The sequence below is a fragment of the Corvus kubaryi genome, unplaced genomic scaffold (assembly GCF_017639235.1).
Source record: "Corvus kubaryi isolate FWS band 111438036 unplaced genomic scaffold, C.kubaryi_AGA036_p1.0 37354, whole genome shotgun sequence".
Taxonomy (NCBI): domain Eukaryota; kingdom Metazoa; phylum Chordata; class Aves; order Passeriformes; family Corvidae; genus Corvus; species Corvus kubaryi.
Genome location: NW_024581116.1, coordinates 11,563,239 through 11,585,161, shown reverse-complemented (window position 1 = coordinate 11,585,161; position 21,923 = coordinate 11,563,239). Strand labels below are relative to the sequence as shown.

General features: G+C 37.9%; 1 long non-coding RNA gene across 1 annotated transcript; it reads left to right on the top strand.

The window, feature by feature from the left end:
• Positions 1 to 495: 495 nt before the first annotated feature.
• Positions 496 to 17,788, top strand: LOC121667031. Its single transcript, XR_006016893.1, has 3 exons — positions 496 to 634; positions 8,384 to 8,386; positions 17,778 to 17,788. It is a non-coding gene; the product is annotated as an uncharacterized LOC121667031 (long non-coding RNA).
• Positions 17,789 to 21,923: the final 4,135 nt, after the last annotated feature.

Here is a 21,923-nt window from a genome sequence, read left to right as displayed (position 1 = left end):
TCTGTTAAAAACAAGTTTAAATTGATGAGTCACATACTCATTAAATGTTGGTTTTAAGTGCATCTACCAAGATAATATGAACAGTCTCTTCAGCTACTTACAGAGAATTTTGAAATAGCTTGCCCCAATTCTTCCTTGATTTATGTTGGTATAAATCAAGAATAATACATTACAGAGGTGTGAAAATGGCTTAAATGAGGTTGTCATCAAGGTAATACTGTGGAGTTTTTCAGGAATACTTTTGGCAAGTACCTACAGCTCTAGACTGAAATGTTATCTTTGCCTATTCATAGAACCAAAGAACCATGGAATCACAGAATGGCTTATGTTGGAAGGGACCTTAAAGATCATTTAGTACCACCCTCCTGCTATCAGCAGGGACATTTTTCACTAGACCAGGTTGCTCAGAGCCCCATCCAACCTGGCCTCGAACGCTTCCAAGGTTGGAGAATCCACAACTTCTCTCGGCAGCCTGTTCCAGTGCCTTGCCACAGTAAAGAATTTCTTTCTAACAGCTAATCTAAACCTACTGTCTTTTAGTTTGGATCCATTCCTCCCTGTCTTGTCACTACATGTTCTTGTAAATAGTTGCTCTCCATCTTTCTTGTAGGCTCCCTTCAGGTACTGGAAGGAGGTTTTATATTACATTTTAATGTAAAATTTTAACAGATTTCTTTGTTCCTTGCATATTTCTCAAAGCAATGGGGATTTAATATTCACACATGAAAGAATTAAGTCTGTGTAAGATTCTGGAAAACTATTTTTACTTTCTCTGTTCTGTTGGATCATCTCACTCTGAGCACTGAAAAAAACCAGATAATAAAATTGTAGTGTGACATTTGCACCAGCAAAATACTGAACTACATGAACAATTACACTGATTTGAAGATGGTTTCCTGAGTGCCAGTACATTTCCAATGGAGCAACTTCTATGTTGAAAAACATCCACGACTATAAGTGGGTTTCAAGTCTGAGGTTTGAAATGCGTATTGTGTATTCTGTACTCTGCATACACAATTAGATTATTTCATGAAATTTCCTGGATTCATTTGAAAAAGAGTGTTGTTTTTGCCAGATTTTCTACAAGAGAAACCTGAGCCTGTTTTCCGGGAGACAGAAAAAAAATTTAAAAATGTCAATTAAAGGCTAACCTCCCTAAAGCAATACTATATTTGGTCAAGCTCCATGACTCATCTTTGCTAGAAATACTACAGTGATATCACAAAGTCCATTTCCTTCTTGTTCCAAGTAGGTTTCTAACTATACAGGGAATTCAGTTTTCTGAAAGCTCTTTGATTTCTAAGGCAGCAATATTTCCCAGTGCATTGGACATGGAGCAAAGCAAGCATCAGGCAGCTCTTCTCTCACTGTAGCAATTTTAAGCCTCTGTTTTCTCCATTGGTTGAGCCAAAATTTGTAACATCAACTCCAAAAATAGCCCATGTAACCTTTATAAAGAGGTCTAATGTGAAATTCTGTGGAAAAAAGTCCCCAAAATAACCAAAACCTTTTTTTTAACATCCTTTAAGATACTTATGTCAATCTTTAGCTGTTTCTTTAAAAGCATCCCATCTCTTGACCAAAAATTTTAACCTGGAGGCTGAATTTTAGTTTTTCATTCTGTAAATCAATCCAGCTTAAGTTTGTGTATAGGGACAGTCTGGGATATAAGACAAACCTCCATGGTTTGTCTAGTGCTGGGTATACATGGCTGTTAGCAGGAACAGGTTGCAAAACAAACAATTTTCCAGTAAGAGAAGGAATAGTCTGGAGAAATTTTGTATTATCCCTCAAAACAGTTAAGAAGGGCTTTATCAACCTTTCTGTTGTTACTGTGTAAGCCATTGGAGCCTGGCTGGAGCAGTGGGGCGCTAAGCAGCTAAACTTTGTGTAACTGATAAAGACAGTTATCTGGCTGTATCTGTCTAGTTTCCCCTCATGCTCACTTGCTGAGAGAGGAAAGACATAACATTCAGTGATGATGGGAAGCACGTAAACCAGGAATGCAGTGACCTTGGAGACCTCCTGGAAGTGAAAATACAACTGCAGCCTGCAGCAATAGGATGTAATGTATCCTTAGAAAGGAAAAGAAGGAACAGAGCCTGGCTATTTGGCAGAGCATTTGTGTTCAAAATCTGGCCTGTTGCTTTGAGAAAGACTAACTAACCTTCACTGATAATTATGAGGCTAAAAATGTACAGTAGAATGACTCCAATTAATCCGCAGATGTGGAATTTCCTGGGAATTTTAAAAGTATATGGAATAACTGCTTTTCAGTGCAACCAGTGAGTGAAGATTTTCTCTGTATCCTCTGCTTTACTCAAACTGAAAGCAAATGTGTTTATAAGAGAAGGATACTGAACATGCTAGTGCTGCAATAATGGTGTGAAGTCTGTGTGGGAGACCACTGGGCGTCAAACAAAAAGCACAGCTTGGAGCACTGTTAAAGGTCAAGTGCTTATGTTTTTTTAAATAATCTCATGATTTTAACTGTTTTCAACTCTGTGATAAATATTGTGGAATATGCAAGAATTTAGGGCTCCTGGAAGATGCGTAGGTCACAAAAAGCTCAGTCACTGTGATATAAGGATAGTGCCAGCAGATTTCAGTGTCACCAGTTTACAGATGAGAGTGGAGCTCATGGGCAATACAGAAGCTGTTGTATAGCTGACAATAAATTGTTAACATGGATTCTTTTATATGGGAAAAAAAACAAGATAAAACATAGAATGTGCTTACAAGACAGCTGAATAGGGTCTTTTTACAAGGCCTATAGTGATAGACAAGGGGGAATGTCTTTAAACTAAAAGGGAGTAGATTTAGATTAGATATATAGATAGAGTTCTTCACAAGGAGAGTAGAGAGGTGCTGGAATAGGTTACACAAAGTTGTGGATGCCCTGTCACTGAAGTTGTTCAAGGCCAGGTTGATGGGGCTCTGAACAGCTTGGTCTAGTGGAAGGTGTCCCTGCCCCTGGCAGGAGGGTGGAACAAAATGATCTTTAATATCCCTTCCAACCCATTCTGTGATTCTGTGATTTTGATCTATTCTTTCATGACAGGCTTATTAAAGTCTAGTGAACAGGGATATGTCCAGAAAGCAGCTGAGAGTTTGGTGCATGTGAAAGGATAATACTTTTGTTCCATTATCAGAGAAGATCATATAACTGTAGATGACTGGTACTAATCACCTATGTTGTGTTCATATCATGATGAGAATAGCCAAGAAAGAATCTGTTGAATTGGCAAACTGAGTAGGATATAAATTCCTTAGCTTCAGCCACCTAGATATTAGGGGTTTTTCTAATCTGGTTTCTGGTTTGCCTCTACAGCTAATGGGGAAGACAATATTTAAGGCTGGTAAAAGGACCTGATGTGTTTGTAGGTACCTGTTTCTTACCACTGGCTGATATACCAGATGGGTGTGTTGTCATTCAGAGGGACCTGGAAGGTTTGGAGAAAGGAACCTCAAGAAATTCATGAAAAGAAATGTGAAGTCCTGCACCTAGGGAAGAACAAACTCAAGCACCATTACATATTGGGACTGCTTCAAAGCAAAGCAGCTTCGAAGAGAAGGACCCAGGGATACTGGTGAACAACAAGATGAGCAATGTGCCCTCATGGTGAAGAACCAAACAGCATCCTGGGCTGTATTTGGAAGACTTTTACCAGCAGGTCAAGGGAGGTGATCTTTCCTCTCTCTTTTGGCACTGGTGAGGCCACACACGGAGTCCTGTGTCCAGTTCTGCCTCCCCAGTACATGAGGGATACAAAATTAAAAAGAATATGCATCAAAGGCCACCTGACATTATTAGGGGACTAGAAAACCTTTCATATACAGAGAGGCTGACGCCAGAGAAGAGAAGACTCAGGGAAATCTGTTGGGATTCTCTCTAAATGCGAGAAAGACTTTTTGTCCCTTGAAGAAGGGCCAAGTACTGAAACAGGCTGTTTGGAGATGCTGTAGAGTCTCTTTTGGTGGAGATATTAAAACCTAACTGATAACAGTCCTGGGCAGCGTGTCGCTGATGGCCCTGCTGTGACCAGGCAGCTCAGACTAGGTGATCTCCAGACGTCCCTGCCAAACTCAGTTGTTTCACGATTTTGTGTAAGAAGCTTGTACCTCAGTAGATAACTGGGATGCTGAACTTTAAAAGTTAGGAAAGATGACTTTTCCACAGAATGTCTTCAAATTTGTGCAAAAACCAAACAAAATTTGGGCAAAAAATCAAACAAAATTTGGGCAAGGCAACTGATTCTGGGTTTCTACTGCAATTTTTACACACTGCAATGGCTCCATTAATATTTGTGCTGGTTTCTGTGCTTACTTTTAACCTTGCATATGCATGCATTTTGCATGGAAAAGAGTGAATAATTTCTGAGTGAAAGTATTTATCCAAAACCAAGCCTGGACAGACTTAGTTGTGAAGGCAACAGAAGACAGGGACAAAAAGAGATGAAATGTAATACTTATCAATCTATGAAGTCTTTATATTAGCTGAATTTTAAAAGTAGTATTTAAGGTCTCAGTGGTATTAACTAAGTATGAAGCTACATATGTCTTCAGTTTCTATGTGAAAAGAAGATATAAAACTACTGAAATCTTACTGAAATACTGAGGTACTGAAATTAAAAATAGATTTTTAATTCATGAGTTAATTGGACTAATGCAGGCTCTGCTTCACCAAAACTCTGCCTACCTTAAAGAGGGGGCAGGGGCTGTCCACTCTTTTAAATTAATGATTGTCAGTAGGCAAAGGTGGAAAACGCTCACCTGAAGAGCTGTCATGAAGTTCAGACATGTGAGCTCTGCTCCCTATGGAATATAGGTAATTCTAGAGGGTTGTTCAGTCCATTGGAGTTAGTGCCTAAGGAGCACAAGAAAGGTAGCACAATATTTATCAGTTGTGCAACTCCAGTGCCAAGCAACTGAAGTGGGATTACTCACAATTTATTAAACAGGAGGTAGGTTTTTCTGTGTCAAATGTCTCTGGTTTATTGAGTTTATCAACCACTCTTGTTGTGACTCGCTGTCTCACTCTTGTGAGAACAAGTACAGTAGAGTTACAACTGCTTAAATCAGATCTGATGCTGGTAGCAACACATTTGGTTAACCTAATCTGTCTTTCTTCTTTCCGTGAGACTGGGCAAGAAGAAAAGGGTTAGTCTCTGTGAAGCTCCATGCTAACACAGACCTGTTGTTTTTAGAGTTCAGGCTGGTGCACCTCAGCACTGCACTGTTGTGGAGAAACACCAGCAAAAGAGCTGGCACGGCCATCCCCACTTACCACTGCCTGCACCCTGTGAATCTTTCTTCCCAAGGTTGCACAGATACCTGACAAAGGTAGCTATTGAACCCTGTCCTTCTCAGTGCTTAAGTAATAGAGGGGCTGTTCTCTATCCTCCATACTTAATTTTCTCTAGATTTTCAGCTTTTCACAGGAGCAAAGTTAAGGTCCTAGAGACAGCAGTCTCTCTTGCAGCAGTTGCTTTTTTGCAGCTCACAGACCAATCTATTTTCTGAAATATTCTTTCCCTAGTGTCATTTTTTATCAAGAGCTGAACTGTTTTAGCTCTGACTTCCTCCAAGAATTCAGAGACAGATATCTAGCCTAAAAATTTGAGCTTGAACTGTTGCATTTGACAAGTGTACAACAAATGAGAACAGGCTCTCATGGGCAAACACTCAGTGACAGTGGAGGGTGGAACTCTAGCTGAAGCTAATGCCTGAACCCTAATGATTGTGAGGTGTCTAATTTAAAGCATTTCACTAGAAAGCAGTATTATCAGAGTTAAGAGTTGATTTCTAACTCTAAGCAAGTACAGACTAATAAGACAGTTTTTTCTTGATGTTTCCTTTCTTTTTTATTTTGCAACTAATTAGTGTGTACTGGATGCCCTCTATCATTTTAAAACCAATTGTCGCTGCTTTCATAACATCTGTGCTATTTAATTCAGTCTTAAATAATTTTGTTCAACCATGGTTAACCCTTGGTACCTCAGCATCTTTATTTCCTATCTTCTGCTGAAACCTCCATGTGGTACAGCAAAAGCAGCTGGTTTCAACCTGTTCCTACACTGAGCATTTCACTTCATGCTAAGAGTGTTGCTCCACTTTTATTTTATCATCCTAGGCTCTAAGAGGCTCCCAATAGACAGAAAAAATCCCAGCAATGCAATGGAAGGAAGTAGCTCCTTAACAGCAATCTAAATGCCTTCAGAAGACACTTTTTGTCTGCAGCCCAGCATGAGGTTTTAGAGATTTCTGGCAATTAAAACAATGCTATTAAGGGCCATGTCAGATAAAGTCTGCCATGTCTGTGCTGTCTGAGGCTTCATTACTTGTATTGCTCGAAGTAGATCACACTTTCTGCTTTGAAGAGAGGGAAGCCCCAGCTTGCAATTACTTATCTACATTACTTATCAGGTTGAAGCCTGATAAGGCTTGGTTTTCTTTAATACCACAGTCACTAGAAAACAAAGCTTTCTAAGATTTATAGTTTTCAGATTTGCATTTTTTTCAGTCTTGTTCATGACAATATAACCTTTTTCATATTGCTTCCCCCTGGCCTTGAAAACTATAGATAACATATGTTCTATTAGTGTTCTGCCACATGATGAAGGCATTCCCCCACCTCGAGGTCCCCAGTGAGGAGTTGAGTCCTGGTAATGCTCTTTTCTTGTTCATCTACATCAGTGCCGGACTAGAACAGCCCTAAGGTTTGACTTCAGTTCCTTTACATGTAAGGCTGAGGAACCAGCAACATGTGTTCCTAGCACTGCAGCAGGGGAAGGGGTTTGCTGAAGGAGCAGTAAAAACGACCAGGTAGGAAATGCATTTATTTATTCAATTTCTGGTATATGTGCCATGAAGAGATACAGTATCAGAAAGTGGAAAATTTGATTGTTGGCCAAAATAAAAATAAAAATATTACTAATGCAGTCCTGGAAAAAAATAATGTGAGCTACTGATTTCTATTGCATCCTTTTTTAACAAATGCCATTGTTTTCAGTTCTGGAAGACTCTTGTTAAATCTCTGTGGTGACAAGTGACATTAATAGAGTACATCAGCCACACAGTTTGTGCAAAGCTGCTGCCTAATTTTTTTTTAAGGGGTCATCCTTTTTTACCATTTACAATATCATTTAATACCATTTCTTTTTGTTTGTTTGTTTCTTGGGTTTTTTTTGTTTGTTGTAGTAGTTGTTGTTGTTATTGCTGTTGGGTTTTTTTGTTTGTTTGCTTGTTTTTTGTTTTTTATGGAAATGGACAAAATGGCTTATTACCTGAAAAGAAACTTTGTGCATTACTGAGAAAGATACTGATTTTGTCTGTGTTAAAGATTAAAGGACCACTACCTACAATTCTTATTCACGGGGTATAGTGCTATTCCCTTTGGCAAGTAACTTGAGGAAAACAGCTGTTTAAACTTCAGGACGAGTCATCAGACTGGTTTTAAACCTCTGCTTTGCCACAGAGGCTCCTTGTGTTGCTTCCTAGCTGAAAAATGAGGATACTACTTTATTTTTTTCCCCATTTCCAACAATTTCTTCCTCCAGTCAGTCAGGACTTTAATTATTTGTAAGAGTAGCTTTTATCAAGACAGGAATATTTTTAAGTTTCTTAGGCACTGCTACAATATCACTGATGTGAATAATTAAAATAAATAACAACTTTTCTCTGGTAGTTTTACATTTCAAATGTATTATTTGGATTTTTGCTGTCATAGGACAGAGTAACTGAGAACTGAAATTCTCTACCAAATTTACAATATTGCAAATGTTACGCAGGCCAGCTGAACACAAGCATCTGAAATTAATCAGAAAACCATTCAGCCATGGTTTTTGTTGTCTAGGAAGAGTGATACATTTGAACAGTTCTGTAATTTCATCCTCCTCTTAAATATAACTTAATATAAATTTATTGTGCTGAGAAATATTTATTCAAAGATTCAGAAAAACAATATAGAATGTAAACCATTAAAACCACCCTCAGGTTATCTCTTTATATTCTATTGACTTTGTACAATGACTCCAGGTTTTATCTGTTTTACTTTAATTCGAATAAAGGAATGAAATGCAGCTATTGTGTTTTGTAAGTTTTGAGACAATAGAAGCAATAAAGTGTATAAAATATCAGAGTCGTTTTCTTCGTTTTATGTGTTTATTTGTATTCAGTTTGCATTAACTTCAACTTGAATTAGCTTCAACTATTTTTCCACATTGCCTAATAGTGATTTAGTTCTCAGTTGTTCAAAAGCCTTGACTTAGGCATCTTTGAAGGAAAGTAAACTTGTGTATGAATCTCTGTAGTCCATCCCTTTCATTAGCACCCTCCTCTCACGTTGAATCTTGTGCCCATCACTGTCTGCATTGCTCACTAGGCAGTGCTGAACTTCTGTAGCCCAGCCTTCACCAAGCAAACTCCTTTCTGTGTTTTGGAGATGATTGTGGCCACAGCAGCTGATGTTTCATGCTGAGCTTTCTCTTTGTTATTTCTTTTGATGCCTGTCTCAGTAGCTTCTTGCCTACCTTTTTCAACCATTCCAGAGTTCCCCCCAGATACTTCCCTCTGACCTTGTAGCACTGCTTGCCAGCAACTCCTGCCCAGCTTTCCTCAGAGTCTGTCTCATCTTCCCCATTTCTAATTTACAAGTCAGACCAATGTCTTCCTCAGTAATCACTCTCCCTTGGCTCCTCTCCCTCCCTTCTGTCTCATCTGGCTCCTTCCCTTAGTCTGGTGTAGATGTCCTTTGTTCTGCAAACAGCCCTTCTTCTCCAGTCCTGCACAGCTCACTGATCCTCCCAGGTGTTTGCCATGGGGAGTAGGCAGTGTGGCAGGTCATGTCTCTGATAACGGCTTTTGCTATCAGAAGCTTTGTTCCACTATCAATGTTTGGCAGAAAACGTACAGTTTGGACAAGAGTGTTGTGGGCCTGATCCAACTTCCACTGAAGTCAGTGGAAGTTTTTGCTCTGACTTTAGTGGGTGCTGGATCAGGCTCTGATGTCTGGTGACTAATGCTCTTTTTTGTTGTATATTTCATAATGCAAATATCCACGGAGGAACATGACCCAGAGAAATATAAAGTACTTATTTTTCAGTATTCATTCCCAACTCTCAGCAACAGCAGTCTAACAAAAATACTGTTTTTAAATGCTGTCCAAGGAGTTTGTTTATCTCTATTCACTTAGCAGCCTAGAAAAACAAAATTACAGTTTAGAAATCTGTTTGGCTAAGGCAACATTTATATTAAAACAGACTTACTGAATCTTTGTTAAAATAGAATATATATTATCATTTATTGCCAAGTTCAAACTCTTTGTTACCTGGGCTCCCTTCCTGCTTCCAGTAAAGCTGTCACTTGCAGTATGCAGGCCCATCACTTTGCTGTTGATAGGATATTTACTGTGCACTGCATCTTAACCTTAGCTGTACAAGCTTGCATATTTATCATGTTAATCCGTACCCTTGGAATCTGAAATTATGGTGTTATCTTGACCAAAATAAGTAGCAGTTAGAAACCTATTTACTTTTTTTTTTCCTTCCTTCTGCAGGCATATTCCTTATCTAATTTGGTACTTGCATGGTAAAAACAATTAACTATTCAAGCTAGTACCATTTACTCCCGTATATAATACAGATGTTTTTCTCCCTTACTAATCTACTGTATCGAGAGAAACACTTGTCTGCAGTGCAATAGGACACAACAGGTGAATATGAATGTAAAATCTACAGCCACTTCAGTAAAATTCTTAATGAAGATAGAAAAAAAAAAAATACAGGCTCTCCGTACACTTAGATTTATCCTTAAGTAATTGGCAGCTATTATCTTCAAAGAGTTCATCTCTACCAAAGATGCTTCTGGCCCTCACAGAAAAGAAATAATTATGTCTCAGTCTTTGTCTACTCAATTGTATTTTTGTAAAATGGTACTGCTACCTCATCTTACATTGGTACTTTAAAAATAAATGGGTAAAGTGCCCACACTTAAAGGCAAGGTGGTATGCAGGATATAATTAATACATTTGTCTACATTGCAGACTTTGGATTAACCGGGCTAAAAAAAAACCAAAAAACCAAGAAAAACACAACTAAGCAAAGAAAAGAATAATTATCAAGAAACAGTGGATGTCTCATCATTCAGTATTTAGGGTGAAAAGAGGATTTTGCAGTGTAATAGTAATAAGATACATTTCATCGTGAAGACTGCCAAGCTGGATCCATGTTTGATATTTCATGGGTACTTAGTCTCTGTTACTAAAATCCTCCTGATCTGGGATGGGATTGCCCAGTTGGTAGACCTGAAAGTGGCCCTCAGGAGATACCACCTTGCCTGTTCCTCAGCACACCGCTCCTGCAGGTTCCTGAGGGAGATGGGAGCTGGCTCTCCCCTGGATGTGCCATCCTGGCAGTGGACACCCTGGGTTCCCAGGGGGTCTGTGTGTGCCTGTGGTGGATCATGGGTGTTTTCCTGTGCATGCCTCAATGGTGTTCTTGCATCAGGGCATAAACCCAGAAACTTTGGGCATTACAGATTGAAAATTATGCCAAAATTTACTGAATTTTATTTTTTATGAATATACCTTAGTCAATTCTCCTAAAAGATAATATGGAATTTTAAATTCATATATTAACATTGAAAGGAAATAAGGAAGATACACGTGTTGGAAACAATATATGGAAAGTATGCATATGTCTAAAGTATTACAGTGCTCTTAATGCTGAATTTCAGTTCAATGCCAGAGTATAAAAATTCAGTATATAAAATACTAAAACTGTAAGAAGATGGGCTTGTTTTCTCCATATAAGCTATCTTTATAGCTATAAATAATTGTTAGCATGTTTTGTTAGCCTTTTTCATGGGAATAAGATTTGTGTTGTCTAATTTATTGTATTGATTTTACAATGATGAACTGCTTTGGCCTTTTCAATGTGCTGTTATGGGATTGGTTATCCATTCCAGTTCATTACCTCAAGCTACTTTGGTTTAAACACGAAAGAAGGGGAAAAGCCAGCCAATAAAATGACATAGCTGTGGAAAGGTTAAAGAACTACAAAGTGTCCAACTAAAGCTGACAGGCATTGAAGTTTGGATTTCTCATTCTTATGACAAAGATGGTAATGGGAAGAGAAAACAGCAGTATCTAATCCATTTTTATGATGGTGAATGTAATTAAATTGGAAAGGATATAAAAGCAACCTGTTCTTATCATAATTTATATATCTTTATCTTATGCCCTTTCCTTGATTTTTCTAATGTAGTCACTATACTGGTGTAACCTTTGGACAGTGATTCTTCGGGAAACATGCAAGATGACAGGTACAGAGCAGTGTTATAAAGTGGCTTATATATTTCTAAAGAGAGTCATATCTACTGATATTAATATTCTAGATGAGAAAAAGAATGGTTTAAAGTATGGGTAGCTTTTTTACTGCTTGATGTTCCCCAAAGTGAGCGTATATGTCATATGAATCTTTTGTGAATCATTATTCACAACATTTAATAGAATTGATCTTTACTTTGGAGTGACCTGTGATTGTAGATTCAGGAGTTCCTGTCTTCCATTATCTCAGACATTAACTTTTCTTAAGAAAATGGATGATAAAAATGATATAAAATAAAGATCAATCATTTTTATCAGTATTTTAATATATAAAGGAATCCACCTACTACAGAACTAAAATAACATGTAGGACTGACTAAATATTTCACTATGAAAAATAAAATTTTGATTAAATTAAGGCTGGGGTGTTTTTCTGGGGTTTTCTTCCTTTCTTTTTTTTTTTGAGGATTGTTATTGTTGTTGTTTTGTTTTGTTTTAAAAAGGCTGTCCTACATAGAAACTGTAAGGTTTCATTAATTTTAATTAATCATTGGGATCTAATTATTGACATAAACTTTCTTTTTACGTACACTAAATAAAGTCATGTTTGACAAAGTAATTTCCTGTATCCCTTACACAGTTAGTTCTAAACAATTTTTGAGAGATAATGACTGACTGGCTACCATTTAAAGCCTCAGTTATGTAAAAATTTCTGTAAGCATAGATAAAAAAGATTATCTATGATGGGCTAACTCAGCATCTTGCAGGAACCAGAAATGGAAGCTTATGTCAGAGCACACAGAATAAGATGTCTGTACAAGTGTAAGATGTGTTTGTGGCGTGAAATGGCAAACATGAGTGACATTTGAGAATGGCCTTAAATACTGATACAAATGAATTCATAGAGGTCCTGCTGTTTCTGGAAACATAATATAGAACTATAGCTTTTCCCCTCTCATATGTGGATCACAGTGTTTATGTCAGCCCTGTCCTCAGCCTAATGTTGCTGTTCTTGCCCTTGCTCTCACAGTTTATAACAGCTTGGTACATTGCTGTATGAGAACCCACCAAGTTAATTGAGAACTCTGTAGGAGAGAAACAATTTCATTTTTATCTGGTATTTAATGTACTTATCTTGTATTTAGTCTTGCAGGTCAGTGTTTGGGTTGCAAGCAATGATATACTAACATTTCTCTGATTTTTTTTTTCATTTAAAAAGGGATAGTTTCCATTAAAAGTTTCCTATTGGTAAATATTTGTCATGACAAAAAACATGCATGTCTCTGTATATTATTAAGAAAAGTAAACAGATTTTTGATTATTTTTCAAGTTCTGGTCAAAGCTTTTTTCATCCCATCTGGGGTCATCACTTTATTTTTCATGCTGTGACAACGTTGTCTGAATTTGTAAAGTTAGCACAAAGAGTTTTAGTTTGAAGGGTGTGATGGGCAATTAACCATTTTATCAACAATTTATCTATTTTTTCCCTTCATAAAGGTGATGGGACTTTGAGAATGTGACTGATGTTTCCTTCATCTGGAACAGACAGAGCTTTTTGGGGGAGGATGTGTTCCTTGAGAGCTTTTGCAGACAAAAAGGAAGCAGAACAGAAAGAAGGGGATATATGAAAATGAAGTGAGCAGGAAAATGGAGCACACCAGAGTTTGGGACACTTTGGAGAAGATCATGATGTATATCTGCAGACAGATAGGCTGCTGACAGGATGGAAAGAGGCTGTCTAGAGCCTTTACAGAGGCTGTATAGAGTTTGTCGCAACACAGAAAGCTGTCGAGGTGCTGGTCTCAGCTCACGCCTAGTGGAAGAGCTCACCTGCAAGAAACAAGTGGATAAGGAAGTTCCATGGAAACCACTTTTGGTTGTTTTAGCATAACAGAATAGTGAAAAATCCCCCTCAAAACTCCAGCCTGCCCTATTGTCATATCAAGGCCTTTTCATGCCCCACAGTCATATCAAGGTAAATTAGTGTAAGTTTGTGCTTACAAAAAAAAAAAAAAAAATCATTTATTTATTTATTTGTTACTGATTTGTGCGTAGAAATTAATATCAGCAGGTGTCATCCCATCACAAGAATTAATGATGCAAGTGTGTTTCCCAGAAAATGGGTTAAAAGAGCACTGTGGATATGGCACAGGCTTTTGCAGGGGGAAAGAGGATGTTACAAGCCATGTGTATGCATTTTGTTGCCGTGGGGTCTACGACAGTTTTGGATCTGAGATCTGACTTTCAGCTGTAGTAACAGAAGGCCATAGTTTAACTTGAATTGCCAGGTTCAGTTCCTACAGGTGACTACTTACTCAACTAATACTAAGCCTGAAGAAACTGTGCTGTTGGGATATACTTACTAAATGTACCATTACTATAAAGATTTGTAATTAGACACTAATCACTGCATAAAATGCTAATAGAATAAAGGTACTTGATATTTTTTCATGCTTCTGGCAAAGTCCTCTAGACATGCCATTTTCTCAAGGGTGCGATTCGCAAAATCTGGCTGAATTAAAGAGTTGGGCAGGGCGCACAATAGTGCACAGGCTATTGTTTCTCTGTTGAAAGAGAATTATTGGTGGTTTGAGGAACATTTTAAACTGATGAAAGCATTAGGTGCTATTCTCTCCCCAGTCTCTGCCCATTTATCCTGCTGTGTTCCCTGTGTCTGCAGTAGCAAGACTCTGGCTTTGCTTGTCAAGAAAATGATCCAGGTGGAAATTAATACTATTTTGTTATTTTCAGATTACATTTTGGTCTCTACAGTCTTCCCTTGTGGCAGGAACAAGCATTTAGCATAAGGATTTGGGGAAAGAGAAGGGAAAAGGGCAAGATACTTGTTTTGGCTATGGCCTTTGTCAGCTTACGTTGGTCATATATTCTCATGTCAGCTTAAGTTAATTGACAATACTAACTTGGTTTACAAGGCAATAGCAGAACAACTGAAAACCTTCTGCCTCTTCTTGTGTGCACACACCAGACTCAGTCATAACCTTTTGTGTAGGATACAGGGCTCTCTCCACACATTCGACTGTTCTCTGGGCCAGAAGGTGGATGTGGATGTCCTTACAGCCTTTCTCCACCTTGACTGCATGCACCCATATCCTGCTATGTGCACCTGTGCATACTCTCTCCCCCTGCCTCACATGAATATGTGCAGGATAAGTAAACTCAGGGCTAGGTCCCCACACAAATGGTCTCTAAATAAACCATATTTCTTTTTAGTTTCTTGTCCCACCTTTTGATTTATTTCTTTTGTAAATACGCAGAGCAGCAATCTCCAGGTGTAGAGAAGGTTTTGACATCTTTGGCTGGTTTCCATGTCAGTTTGCAGCACATTGTCATGTGTCTGCCTGTGAGAAGGGGGACTCTGTACCTGATCTAGCCACCCTTTGCCATCTGTGGTGGATGCCATGACAAACTGCCTTATTCAGTATGTACTCTGACACAGAAGACGATAAAAGGAACAATATTTATAGGTAAAAGTACTGTCATTTATTTAATCAGTTGTTATTTAGGTTCATTTCTTTTCACATGTAGTCTTCATTTCAAATGAAAAATTAAGTTACTTCTAGTTAGAATAAAACAAGTGTCGTAATTGGCACTTTTTTTATAGACATGAGAAGAATGGCAGGTACAGATAAACCAAATCCAGGCATTTTTCCTTTTAAATCCATGCCTCAGCTGCCACAGCAGCTATTTTACCTAGGATATATGGAGGAGTAAAAGATCAGTGTCAAATTAGTTAATCTTCTGATAGCAGATATTATTTTTAATCTTTTTGAATTCTTCTCCTTAGATTATTATTTCAGGCTTTCATGGCTCTGGAAATACACAAGGAGGAAAAGCTTGCCATATGTCTCCTGTATTGTTTTGCTGAATCTCAGCATACCTAAATCTCTCTAAATGATTTGAAAGTTGTTGGAACCCTGGGTTTAGAGAATTTAGGTTTATGGGATATAATAATATATATATGTATAACAATATGGAGGATTATTGGGTGTGGATTTGTTCTTTTTCTTTTCTCCTTCTTCTTCATAAATCTGGGTGTTCCGGTATTGGGTCAAAAAACCCGCAGTGCGGATCATGAATAGTTAGTTATTGGATTATAAGTAAAAATAAATTTCTTACCATTCCATAATTGGGTGATTGGGACCTTAAAAGGCCTTGGAAGTTAGAACTAATGGCCATTTTTCCACCTTGTTAACTTGGTGGCACACCCTGTACAGCTGTATTATAGATAAGAAATTATAAACATCAATTAGAAGAAAAGCCTAGCATCTCCTGCATTTCAATCTGAACTCTGAGTAAAAGAACTCGCAATTCAGAGGCAAAATGAAAATAGAGAAATCGACAGAAAGTGGTAGAATTGAAAACTAGTCTGAATATTATAAAGGGTTCCGTTATATTCAGTGTAAGACTGAATGTCTTCTAGTGCTCCCAGATCTGTATCAATTCAGCAAAAAATTTTCTTGGGTATACTAGCAAAAACATGTCAACAGTGTAACTTGTTATGCAGTGACATCACTTTTTTGCTTATATGAAAAGCAAGGTTACCATAAATCATCGATACAAAAAAGTGAAACTTAATCTAAGTAATATGGACAAGGGAAGATCAGTGTTTTTTAACCTTTTCTGCTTTTCTCTGTATTACTAATAACGTGATTTGCATGGTGTGTATGTCACTAATGTCTAGTATTGGCTTGTGGGGGTTCTGCTTACTGGTTTTAGTGGTAACAGCAGATGCTGTGGCACAGTATAGGTGGAATGAGGTTTTAAATAGATGGCAATCCCTGGCAGATAGAAACTTCTTAACTCTAATTGTTTTCCCTTATTTTTTAACTTGCATAGATGAAGGCTCAGATAAAGGGCTGGGGACTGCAACTCTTAACATAGCATTTTGTGGCATTTGAAACAGATTTTTCCACTGTGCCCCTGCACAAGAAATTTAGAAAAAGGGGCTTCTAAAAATGAATGCCCAAATACCAGCAAGTCGTATAAGAGTTAAACTGGGCAGATGAAGATTCACAGTCTAAAACTCTCAGGGGCCTGCATGCCTTAGGAAGATATCCTTACCTGGGATCCATAACTTGGAGTCCTTTCCTGTCTCCCTTCATGAGAGGTGTGACTTTTGAGTGCTCACAGGCAGTGGGAAGGCTCAAAACTTGCTCTCCTGGTTTTTGCATGAATTCTCAAGTTGTTGGTGGACTACTCTGTTAAAGGGGACTCTAGCTGTTGCCAATACCAACATTATTTCCAATTAAGTATTGGCTAATGTGTTTTGCATTAAATCTGATTCAACTCGATCAAGGTGAGACATTGCAATGATGTCAGTGCTTGGGATTGTGGGAAAAAGCATAGAAACAACTCTTTTCCTTCCTTAGGTATATGTGCACTTATGGTACCTTCAGGGTTAGGCAAAAGACATACTGAGGCTCTGTTTTGGATGAGTTTGCCTCTGTTCTTTCTCTATTTTTTTTTTTCAATTTTGTCTTAAATCTCAGTTTTCATTTGGAGTGATAGCAGGGATAATATTAACTGTTTGAAAAACGTGTTGTTCTGTGACCACACTTTCTTGAAAACAATGAACTACCAAAGTAAGGCTGTTGCCCCTGCCTGGTTTAAAAAAAAAAAATAATCATTTTTACAAATTGACATAGTAATGGTGTTTCTCATAGATTTATTCTGATACTTTAGTACAGTATTTGAAATAACAGCAATTGTTATGAGGTTTTCAGATACATGATTAACAACATGAAAATGGCTACAGTTTCAAACTACAATAAAATATGGAAGAGCTAAATATTTGTTACTGGATTAAATCAGTTGAAGAGATTTATGACCTGACTTATGAGGGTAAAAATATATCGAGTTAGGCACAAGTTATAGCTGATCTTGCCCTCTAATGTGGAGTTAACAAATGGACAGTTAAATAAAAAGAATTTAAATGCTATATATTCTTTTTGCTACCTTTTACCTTTGGCTGCATGAATTTGCGGAGAGTTTTTTGAGTTATATTTAACACCCACAGAAGACAAATTCAAACTTTCCATTCACTTTAAAGGTAGGAGGACTTGTTTATTAGTCATTTTAGTAAAACCCAGTGATTTTCCTGTCAGCTGTGGAGTGCTAGTGATCCTAGACTGTTCTAAGAGAAATTTCAAAAGGCATAAAATGTTGGAAGATGTTTGAAAGATGCAAAATGTATGTTGCAAAATCTTAAAAAAGCTATTTATGAAATCATGACTTCTTATAAATAGACAAGAAACTACAGGGTTACTTACACAGAGAATATGGTGTAATTTCCAAACCACTGCTTTCACTGCCAAGGAAGCAGACTAGTAAGAGAATAGATTTAGAAGTAGCAATAATATCTAGCAGTAAAAGAGATTTCAGAAATCTGGAGCCTTCAGATGATTCACATGTGCTTTAAAATTGCTTGGAGGTGAGGCCACTTCTCTGCTGTGATTCTGAAGTGCCTCAGCACAATGCACTCACTGGTGCCTGAAACCTTATACCATTTTACAGTATAATTACTAGTGGTAATAGCTACTAATTGTTCTTCTAAAAGATAAACTATGGGCAGACCAAAAATTCTCCATTCCACCTGAAATGGATTAAGGCAGCATAGAGACATCTGTATCAGCATGGTTATATACCCAGTAAAAACAAAAAGAGAGAAACTGCTACCAGAGGAGTTTTATAGCTTTTACTTGGTGTGACATTAGATGATCTGTCAGCCTTTAAATATATTTTCTTACATATGTAAATATGTGATGGGTTGTGCCCACTGAGGTTACACCCTTCTTGAAGCTTTGGAATGAATCAAATGTGGTTTGCAAAGTTATAATTTTACAGACTGAAATATGACATTCAGCTGTCTATAAGATTTCACTTTGTTGTGCCAATAAGTCAGGAAACATGGATTAACACAATGTAAAAGAAAAAAGAAAAAAATTCAGGATGATTTAAATGTACTGATGTAATGGGTTTTTTTAATGTGTGGTTAAAGGAGGGGTTATGTCATGATGTACAAGCCACTGACATTATCACATGGAAAATTACCTTCTGATCACTTGCTTCCAGATCAGATATTAGAGGATTACACTAACTTGTGGATTGTCTCAGTGGCGTCTCTTTCAGATGCAGATCTTCAGATGCCTTAATTTCAGTCACTGTTTCTACTGGGTACAGCAGTTCAACAGAATTACACTGAGGATTAATTTACTGGGTGGCTTTCAAATTGATTTCTTGCTCCATCAGAAAGCATCTGATCATTCTAGTTCTTGTTATTACTGGTAAACCAGTATGGCATGGCCATGTTTGCTAAAATTAAAACCAAGGAAGGCAAATTAATTTACCTTGAATGGTGAACATGGTTATACTGTTAATGATATTCAGCATGAGTAACAAGCACTAAAAAGTATTTTGAGAGAAGTTTATCTACCAAAACTTTGATTTGGTACAGTGAGCCTTTTAATGACACACCTACTGTCCAGATTCTTCATTTTATCATCTATCAGCTCTATGTATTATCCACGAAGATGTGACAATAAAGGCTGAACAAGTCTATGCTTAGGAAGTAATATCTTTTATTAAAGAGAAGAAGAAGGGTGGTAAAATATTATCAATGCATTAAGAATAGCAGCCATGAGTCTGAATATAGAACAGTAAATGTAAAAAAGGACAAGAATGAGCCTTCCCAAGTCTTGCTTATACTGAGATTTTGACACATAGGTTCCACCTGATTCTCAGTCAGCAGCCAGAACACCTGCTTGCTGTCCCTGTCTTGTTTTGTACATGCAACACTGGTTGGACTGGATGCCTTGAGCTAGGTACCCACACATAGTTTAGACTACCTTGCTCTGAGGAAGGGTGTGGGGAAACGTTATCGTTTTGCATAATAGCAGAAAGGGTGAACTCTTACTCAGAAAAGGGAAGGAATTCTCCTGCCCCACTCTCCCCCAGCAGTTTGAGCACACATTTGATGAGCAGTGCTCTCATGTTTAGGTTCATATTCCCTGGACTGTACAAACTGTTACAAAACTGTAACCTATTATGGTCTAATACTCCATGTCCATATGCATTGCAAGGAGTAAGATCTCAAACACTACTTGTAGCAGACTTTTCCCTGGACTGCCTTAGAACTCATCACTAGATGGTATTCCCTCTTCAACAGCAAGGGTAGCCACAGAGTAGATCTGGGGCTCAGGCACTCTTCTGTAACTCTTCTTAGGCTGAGTGGAGGAGATCAGTGAGCCCAAAGCTTCTGTTTCTCAGTCAAATCAGTAAAACAAAGGCGATTTTAGCAGATAGTGACTAACAGGAGGGAATTAAAATCCCCAGCACCTACACCTTTCCCTTTGTAAAAGGTCACAGTTACCTGCATGGTGGTCTAGGTTATGGCAGGATGGAGGTACTCAGCATTGTTTGTTGGTTCCTTAGACTTTTGTCAGAGAAAGACAGAGCCTCCTTTAGGTGTCCTTACAGTGCTCTCCAGAGGTTCTCAGGGCCACCTACAAGTGGCGTTTTTAGGGAGCTTGTGCCCACAGAGTTGTTTTCAAACCAGTGAAGTTCAGTGTAAGCTCTGATGCCCACCCACTATAAATCATAGTAACTAGGGTCTTTTGTTAAAGCCATATGGAGTCAGGAATATTCAAAGGAAAAAGAAGGATAGCTGTAAAAAGGCAAAGAGAAAGCTCTTCTCCTAAGTCTGAGCATTGGAAGTAGAAGAGGGCTGGAGTGATGAGTGTGGAGATAAGTGAAAATTGGAGTAGAAGAGGAAGGAGATGAAAGAAGAGGAATGAATTATATAGTGGTGCATGCTGTTGAAGAATGAGCAGTAGGAAGCAGGGATTGGAAGAGAGTCTTCCTCATTATTCACATTCAACCAGGTCATCAACATGCTACTGTCCTACAGGTATAAGGACACCTGCTGATGAATGTTTTCAGTATAGATCAGTAGCTTCATTTAGTCCACAGATGTCTTGTATTTTTCAATTTGCTAGTGTTTAGCTATATTAAATAGTTCACTGTTGTCTTTTGTAAGGTAAAAATAACTTAATGAAAGCAACAGGTCTAATTAAATGGTCTGTCCTATGATTTGCCACTGTTGTGATTCATTTCTCCACAGTGATCAATCTTAGTAGCCAACTCAAACAAACAAGAAAAAATAGTAAGTCTTAGGTTGAAATTACTTGGAATTTAATCACTGCATAATGCTTCCCAGATGAGATTGTACACTTTCTCATAAATGTCTGCAGCTTGTTTGTTAACCATGGCACGGTTTGTCCATCTTTCTTAAAGTGAAAGGATAGCATTTTTCATGCAGCCAAAAGCATCTAACAAAAACAACTGAAAAGCCCCTCAGTTTATCCAGACCAGGATAGGGATCTGATTGTTTCTTGACTCTAATCAAGCTCATATCAGATTTGTCACAGGAAAATTGAAGAACTAAGGAATAATTTAGAGTGAAAAGAAAATTTAAGTCTGATGATGATTCCCAATAAAATACATGCAAGCTAGGGACACCATCTGCACTGAAGATTATGAGATTTAGGTGCCTACATCCCTTTTCAGTTTTTGAAAGCCTTTGTCTAAACTCCTGGCTTTTTGTTGTCTTTCCAAAGAAGTTTTATCAAACAATCTGTCAAATTAGTTGCATTGTAGTTGGTGCCACTCTGCAGATTAGAAAAGGTCTATGGTAATTTTTGCCTCTATAATGATCTTGAGTTTTTCTAGATGTACTTTTGCTAGCAGTGGTGGGATGTATGTGTGGGCATTAGCATTTTTTTGTTGTTTGGTTGTTGGGGTAGTTGGGGTATTTTTTCTGCATTAGGAAGCCTGTTTTAATGCTTCATATATCTAACAGCTGCCTTAAAAACAATGGACAGATTTTGTTCTTAACTCCACTGGTCTAAATCTAGAGTAATAGCCAAAATGATTGATTCATTTAAATTGTAAATTCAGAACATTTGGTAATCTACTTAGCTGGGTGAAGCACTAACACTGTCATTTTTCCTGCTTCTTGTAAAGCTTCTACAAGCTCCTCCACTACAGCACACAGTTGCCTGTGATTCCTTTTTTCTCATTTTGGCATTGCTTCCTAATTCTTCCATAAAGTGAGTTTCAGCTTACAGCAGAAGGAAGCAAAAGGAAGGCCCCTTTCCAGTATCCTTAGGGAAGGCAAAGTGTATTTGCAGAGAAGATACATGGAGTAACAGGAGGAATAATGTGTTTACTTTGCTGTCTTCTCACAAACACTTTCATAAATGCATTTGAGAAGGAAGGGATTGCTATGGGCAAATGAACTTCTATCAAGTTCAAGTGTCTGGAAAAGTTTGTGCTTTTTCCTTGAGCTATCTGTTCTGTGAGCTTTCATAGTACATAGCAGAGCAAACATGAGCTTCAAGGTGCTAAAAAGAGAGACCATTAAAGAGCATAGGCTTCAACAGAGAAATTAATTGGAAATGCCTGCTCCTAACTATCATTCAGAGAGAAGGGAAGTGTGGCTTAGACTCACACTTATGCTTCTAGGGGAAAGAAGTCATTGCTGTAAAGCAAAGTTCAGCAACAGATGAACTCATGCAAA